The sequence below is a fragment of the Tiliqua scincoides genome, chromosome 2 (genome assembly GCF_035046505.1).
Source record: "Tiliqua scincoides isolate rTilSci1 chromosome 2, rTilSci1.hap2, whole genome shotgun sequence".
Classification (NCBI taxonomy): Eukaryota; Metazoa; Chordata; class Lepidosauria; order Squamata; family Scincidae; genus Tiliqua; species Tiliqua scincoides.
In genome coordinates, this window is record NC_089822.1 from 207592967 (window position 1) to 207601090 (window position 8124).

Here is an 8124-nt window from a genome sequence, read left to right on the forward strand (position 1 = left end):
AGCAGAATCTGGGCCCCACCTAGGAAGCAGTGATGCTATAGCAGTTGTCTGTACTGAGCAGAAGGCTGGACTAGATAACCTCCAAGGTCCCTTCTAATCAGGGGTGACACAGAATGCTGCCTGATATCGTCTCGGGTCCACCCCTGCCCCCCGCGCGACAAAAACCCTCAACTCCCTTAGCATGTTCCTTGTGTGCTGTTGTCAAACTTGGAAGTGTGGGACTTCCAGGTTTTTTTTTACAGGGAAAGTTTTTTTAAAGCCAGTTTGTAAGGAACACATTAATGAGGGAAGTGATGTACTTCTCACTCATGCAAGTGGGTAACATCATTGCGACTTGAATCAGTGGTGGGCTGGAGGGAGGTGACAGTAGCAGATTCATGGAAAAAGGCGCCCCAAGCCTGCCACCCCTGTTGGTCACCTCACTATCTACCACTGATGCAATCTGCATCAGGTGGCATGAGTGGGCTGGCAGGGCTTCTAATCCTAACGTTCCATGATTCCAATTCTCTCTCTCTCTTTTGCTTGCTCAACAAATTAAAACTGCTCATTGATCCTGACAGTTTTTGCATACTCTAGCTTACAATTCAAAAGAAGAGAAGACCTAACTATCTAACCTACGCCTGACTCAAGAAAACAGGAGATTGCACTCGACACAATAGGGGCTGTGTTTCAAGGGGACAGGGCAGTATTCGACCCTGTGGGTTGTGCGTGAATGTGACCCTGTTTGCCCCCAAACCAGTGAGTATATATCTATACAGGGAAAGCAATGGCAGCCTTTCCATTGACTGGAAGGGGAAGTCATGTCGATGAAAAGAGCATTGTGATTAATTTAAATTTGACTAGAGACTGAGGGCCCAATCCTATTCAGTGCTTGCCCTCTGCACAGGTGGAGCACGAGCTCTGCCACTCAGTGGTCGCAAGGACTGCTGGGTAGCAAAGAGGTGGATGGGAGCATGGGGGGAGGCAGGGAGGAGGCCTTCCAAGGCGGGGGAAGGAGGGAAGGGAGGAAGCATTCGCAGGGGGGGGGAGGGAGTGGAGCTGGAGTGAGGTGGGACCGGTGGAGCTTTGCTGCACCAGATCCTGAGCCTCTGTGTCAGACTGTCCACCCTGACATGGAGGCTCTTAATTCTGCACCGACTCCTGGGTTAGCATAGAATCAAGTAGCCCCATTGCAAGGCTACTCACCTTACCCAGGGAAAGGGGACAAAAGTCCCCTTATCCCAAGGAGGCAGCAGCAGCTGCCTGGAGTGCATTGAATGCTGCAGCAGCCATTTTCAGTGCTGCTGCAGCCCCACTTGCCAGGCAGCTCAGGATCGGGCTGCCCGTTAGCTTTAACTCTCTTTTTATGGAGCTGCTAATACAAAGCAAGACTGAAAGATCTCCGTTTGGGGTGCCCGTGTGCGCATGCATGGACTTCTCATTGGGTATTTCATTTACCTGTTGGAATTAATTTAAATATATTTAAGTTTGAAACTAGCCATTTGCCAGCACTGGGAGTAAAGCTTCTGGATTCAGATTCTGAACTGAGAACCCTAGACTGTGACTTAGCTGTCTGATGGGTATATATTACATATGAACTGTTCTTGGATCACAGTTCAGTATAAGGCTGATAATGAAAAAACAATATTGTGGAAAAGTTTATTTTATTCACTAGGGAAGAGAAACTCCAAGCCTACCTGATTTTGGGGGGGGGGGGTGAGACCTCCAGCTGGCTGCCAGATGATTCTATTACCAAAGCCACAGGACTTTTCCTCTGGAATTACTAGCCAAATAAACCTCTGGCTTAACACAGTGCTAATTAGCTAGCCCTAGCTCAAGAACTCATTGTTGAGCAGTGACAAGGGCATTCATCAAGAATAACAATTTAGCAAATGGGAAGTTAACACCTCTCCCAGCAAAAACTAATGGTGAGCGATCCCATGCTGTGAGGTGGCAAAGCTGGGCCGTTTCATAGCTGTGACCAGTTCCTGGCACCAACAACGGCAACTTTTCAGTGAGCAAACCAGGTCAAATTCCCTCATTGTGTGGACACTTGAACAGATGAGGTGTTGTGCTGGTTGAAGATGACAACACTCCTTGTTAACATGGGAAATGTGGGCAGAAATCCCAGGGACGTGATAAGAAACATAGTCTTTTCCACCCAAACCTTGACTGTCATTAATACTGTCTGTATTGCAGAGAAGAAGTTAAGCTGCAGATCTCATGATCTCCATGTAGATGGTCCCAGGTTCAGCCTTTGACACCCCTATTTAAATGATCTCTGGTAGCAGGGTTGGGAAAGATCTTTGCCTAGGAGAACCACTGCACCATCTGTATTGGGTTAGATGCACTGTATTGGGTTTGACTCAGGCTGGAGCTACTCAGGCAGCAGGGTGAAGTGGTAAAGTTCTGAGATGAATACTGGTGGTATACTGCAGACTGTAGGTAGGCTATTGCATTTTTTAATGATCTCAAATGTAATATCCCTTCCTCCCTGCAAACAGAGAACTGCCACAGCAGAGAGAGGGCTCCCTCAGGTGCTACTTTTCTACTTGCAGAGAGGTTCTTTTGTATTACATGGGGGAACACTCAAATATTCCCCACTTGCAGTCCAAAATGATCAGGTCCAGACAGTATTCTGATTCACCTCCTCTGTTATTACCATAGATCAGCCATTTTCAACCACTGTGCCATGGCACACTGGTGTGCCGCGGATGGTCTGTAGGTGTTTAAGGGTGGATTATTTGTTAGTAGGGTCACTTCGAGATGTGAGCCCCTGCTGTCAGTGCTGTGTGCGCTGTCAATTGTAAAAAAAAACTGATGCTGTGCCTTGACAATTTTAGTGCCTTGTCAGTGTGCCGGGAGATGAAAAAGGTTGAAAATCACTGCCAAAGATACTCACCTATAAGATGAGAAATTTGATGGAGATTTTAGAGGGTTAAAATTCTCTTCTCTAGTTTGAGAAAAATAACTGAAATTGGAGCCAAGAGAATGACTGTTGTTCCCTCAAAAATAGGATAGGAGGGTCATTATGTCAAAGTGACCTAAAGAGATAATGATTGGCAGAACATGTAGATCATAACTTTCCCAAAGGGAAAATTCCAGGATCTTGTATAACCAAAGTTGTGGACCAGGAACATTTTGGGATGCAGGGCAGAATGACCACCTAATTAGAGCCGAGACCATGCACCAAACCTGTCATAATAGGCCCAATAAGGAGGTGGAAGTGACATACAGTGTCACATGGGTAACTTGTTTATTCCACGTAATTAAATGTGATTTTCTAGGTGTGGTTCTTTGAGAAACAGGATGGGAAACTGGGAGGAACATTTGTATCCAAACTGAATCAATTGGCTTGTGTAATTCACTTACGATTGTAGAAATAAAGCCTCCAACCCCTTTTAAAAGGTCTGTGACTGTTTGGCATTGCATCAGCGAAAAGAATCTGAAAATCTTTCCAACAATTTCTGCTGATAAATCAACTGTAAATCATCTCCTCTCCTTATCTGCAGGCAGGTGAGGGCTGTTCAGGCAGCCTAGGAGAGCAAGAGGACAATGCAGAGATAATTAAAGGGCTATTTGTCTCCAGAGCAATGAAGCTGATTGCTGCAGCCAAATTTAACCTTTTCAGTTCTCCTTAAGTCAAGGCTCAAGGCTTCCATTTAAATCAAGGAAGCCTCATTCTCTTTGGCAGGATCACGCCCAACCCTTCTGCACCATTTTGCAAATGTTTGGCAGAGGTCTGATTTTTAAAAACACCAGGATGTAATCCTCTTTTCCATCTGAAACAAAGCCCAAGGCAGTGCACCATTACTTAAGAAGCCATGAAAAACATGCCATGGAAAACCATGAAAAACATGGATATTTTCATGGATAAGCCATGAAAAACTTGGATATACTTCTGAGTGAATCAGGTTGCAATTATGTATAGCTGCGTTTGCTCACACTCATTCCTTGTCTCTCTGCTGTGAATTGAATTGCACGCTCCCAGTTATGTGTTATAAGTCGTATGTTATATGTTGAGCCTCTGGCTTAACACACCAGGCACCTTAAAGAAGGATGATTAATGGTTCTACTGGTATGCTGTTTTCAGTGCACTTATTCTGATAGTGTTAATAAAAAAGTTGGGAAGACCAGGATTTAAAAAGTGAATGAATAAAAATGTATCTTATGATTTTTTACTATATTTTCAATAAATTAGAGACTGTATAGTTCTTAGGTAACAATTATTAGTAGGTTATTTTTTCAGGATCTGGCCTCAGGTGAAATCAGACAAAATTATAGTCAGACACCCCCTTAAGTTTAACCCCCAACTTATCAGAGGGTCATAGAAAATTCCATGATTTTAGCTCAAAACCGGCCCTTGACTTAGCTGTGAGACTGACTTATGCTCTAGGATCTGCAGTATTTGAAGGAGGTGCATGACTACACATCTACCCCCCAGTTGGTGCACGTGTGCTATCACCTGATTTAAACACCATTAAGGTTGGGTTTAAACCACACATAGAGAGCTGGTTTGGGTGAACCACCCCTCTGCACAGCTAGGTGCTGCTGAGCCAATGTGTGAGGTGGGGGGGGAGAAGCATGCAGCCACACAGATTCCATGTGCAATCAAAGGAGGCTAGTTGGAGTATTGTCTAAACTGACCCAGTAGGATGTGACACTCTTATTACCTCAGGATTCTGCTGCCTGATTCTGTTTGGTTCCAGCTAAAGGCTCTTTCTGACACAGTGGTGGACCTTAAAGTTGCCAGCAAATCTGGCAGCAAAAAACATGCAAGTACAAAGGAGAAAGAAATGTCCAAAGTGGGGGGGGGGGGAGCGGAATACACAGATAAAAGGACCAGTCTCAAAAGATAAAGTCAAAGAGCAGACACTGATAAGTATGAATCCAGCATATTTGGGATGCTGGACTTCTTATGGACGTGCAGTTGTGACAGCACCCAGAACCAGCTCTAAATGGATCTAATGGATGATCCATCTTGTGTCCATCGATTTCACCACTGTTAAAAGTGTGATAAAGAAGTAAAGGCTTTGCCAGTTCTTTTCAGAGGCAAAAGAACCTCCCTACTAAAGTGATATCTCTGTTTGGCTGTCATGTTGGTCAGGCCCAGATCCAAGCAAAACACCAGCTTTTCTTTTCATGAAACCCAGAGCTTAATGAGATCAGAGTGAATGAAACCAGGCCTGGGTGCTAAGCAGAGTCTTTACTTTGGCACTTGTCTCTTGGCACAGAGTAAAGGGGCCTATCTTAAACTACTGGCTTTGACCTTGAATCCCCAGGAAACTGAACACTGGACTTGGAGGTTACAGAGCAGGAGAGAGAATTCCTGGGGAGCAGATGACTGATTTGGGAGTTCAGGGGAAGCAAGCTCCTAAAAATTAGCTTCCACTCCCATCTACGCATTTGCCTTTTAATGGGCAAATCAAATGGGTAAGCATATAGGGCAAATTGCCTCACAGGATCAGACCAACGTGTATCTAGTCCACAGTTCTGTTTTCTTTACTAGTCAGGTGCCTCCTGGAGTTCACAAATGGGTCATGAAGGTAATGGCCTTGTCTTGCTGTTTATCCCAACACCACCTAGTAATCAGAGGTACCTTACCTCTGTGCAGGTAAGTGTTGAAGACAACATATAAGACCATTTCTTGAATGTGGTGGCTTAATTACTGTTAATTCCTGAATGTTGATGTGCTAGGTAAATCAACAGTCTGACGCAGAAGAGAAGATGGCATATTGGAACTGGGATTTCTTGCCATTAGGTCTGCAGAGTCAAATCCTTTGGCTATTATGAAAAATGCGAGCAATTCTATCACCAGAGCACCCTTCCTGATAGCTGCACAAATGTGTCTTGACTGCATGCCAGCAAGACTGTAAAGCACCAGGGAGCTTGAACTGAGGAAATTTGGCAACAAGGCCCAGGTCATGGACTTTCTCCATAACTAGTGCAGCCTTCAGGCAGAGGGAATGAGTAGCCTGATCTCTGCAATTCTGAAGATGCATTCAGCTAATGGCTAGAGGGTTTACAGCACTTCATTAGTCCAGCCAGATGGGGTCATATGGAGAGCCAACAGAGGCTCAGCTGGCCTTGTATACCTGCCCCCTCAGGGCTGGTTCCTCCTGTCAGACTGTCAGTGTAGTTGTTTATATGCCTTTCTATGTCAGATTATGTCCCCTCCTTCCAAGCCTGTGGCCACCGCCTTTGGGAATCTGACTTCTTGATTGACTAGGGCTATAGTGCTTGACTTTGGCCACCTTGACTGGCACATTTGGAAACTGACCTGTTGCTTGCCTTTGACTATGCTACACACTTTTGGGCCTTCCAGCCACTGTCCTTGAGGATTTGGAAGGTGACCGTTGTAGGGCCATTCTGGGCACTGCCAGGAACATTAAAAGTTCAATTCCCTCATTCTTTCATAGTCGATGGCAAAATATTAGTTAATAATGGATCACCCAAAGGGTCGTGACATGTTGGGGCCACTGGATGTGGTGTCTGAGTTTGTTTGCAACTGCCTTAGGCTAAATTTCAGTCACTCTTTTAGAAACAACAACCAAATAAACTTCTTGTCTAAGAAGGTCTGACTTGCAAATATTACTTCTTTGCGGGTCACTTTGAACCCCCTGACATTTTAACAATTGAGCTATATGGATTCTCTTTGCCTGATATCCATCTCCAAATATCCTTTCCCTTAAACATCCTCTGCTTGAACCTTGCCCACCACCACCAATGGAGCAGAAAATTCAGCCCTGGCATCTGCTTCCTACTTTCATCTCCTTTCTCTGAAGAAGCCATTGAGTGTAGAACAAGTGGGTGTGGGTGAGGGAGATCTGACCTGAGGTATGCATGACTGCAAAGACATTTTGGGCAAGCTCAGCGTCACTGGAACAATAACACCATTGGTGGTGTTGCTTGGGGGGCAAGCTGACTCCTGTCCCTGGATCACTGACTGGCAATTGAAGGCTCCATTGATGGGTAAGGAATGTTAATGGACTGGGCAGGAGTCCCTTCACATGGGTAGATGATTTTCCTCCTTGAAGGAGCTGAAACCTACAGGATTGTCTCTTGCATTGAAACCAGAGACCAGCTCCTTCTTGGCTTCTGCATTTAGACAATAGGAGTAAATGAGGCATCTCCCTGAAGAATAAAACCTGGCTTTTATAGCTCTCTCTCTGCCACACTCTTCTGCCAGTTCAGTGAAGCTTTAAACTGTAGGCCCTCCACGTCTCATTTCTAACCCTCAGCTCTTCTAGCCACTATGTTCCTTCCACCCTCATGCTTGGGCCTCACATTTTTTTCCTTCCAACCTTGATCTCCAGCTCTCATTACCACACTGTAATCTTCCTTCTTAGCCAATTTGTACCACATTGAGGCCTCCAGGAGAGAGTTACTAAAGCATTGCCTGCCAAGGGTGTACCTGCCTTTTGTTTATGCCACCATCATCTTTTTAAATGCTTTGTTTGATGATGGGTTTGTTAATACATTCATGTATAGTCACAGAGCAATACATACAGGGTGATCAGATATAATGGAGGACAGAGTGCAATACAATCTTTAACCATTGTATAGAAGAGGGAATGTTGGCAGGTGCAGCTTTAAAAACCCTTCTGTGTTGACCTGCACATGTCGACATTCCCTCTTCTATCCAATGGTTAAAGATTTAGGCATTGTGTCCTCCATTGTATCTTGTCACCCTGAATACATATTCTGAAAGTACACGCATTGTATGTTCTCAGTGACTCCAACACAAAGTGAAGATCTTACCTGCATGTGTGAAACAGCCATCAATAGCTTGAATGCCACAGCAGAACTTTCACGCCATTTGATCTCATCCCCAAAGCACCATCTCTTTTTCACAGAGGCAGTTCACATATTCAGTTGTGAACTGCAGAGTCATGAGATAGTGAGCCACGTACCTCCATATGTGAATCAACTCTGTATCTGGCTGAAGTGACTTGAGCTGCAATCCTATACACACTTACCTGCGAGTCTCACTGAAATACATTGGACTTGCTTCTGAGTAGACATGCATAGGACTGTGGTGGTGTACTTGCAGTGAACATAACTGGTATGGGAAAGCTCAGGATTTCCTTGCTGTTTCATGTGGGAACAGCATTTGTGTGCAATACTGTTGTAACAAAGTCAATA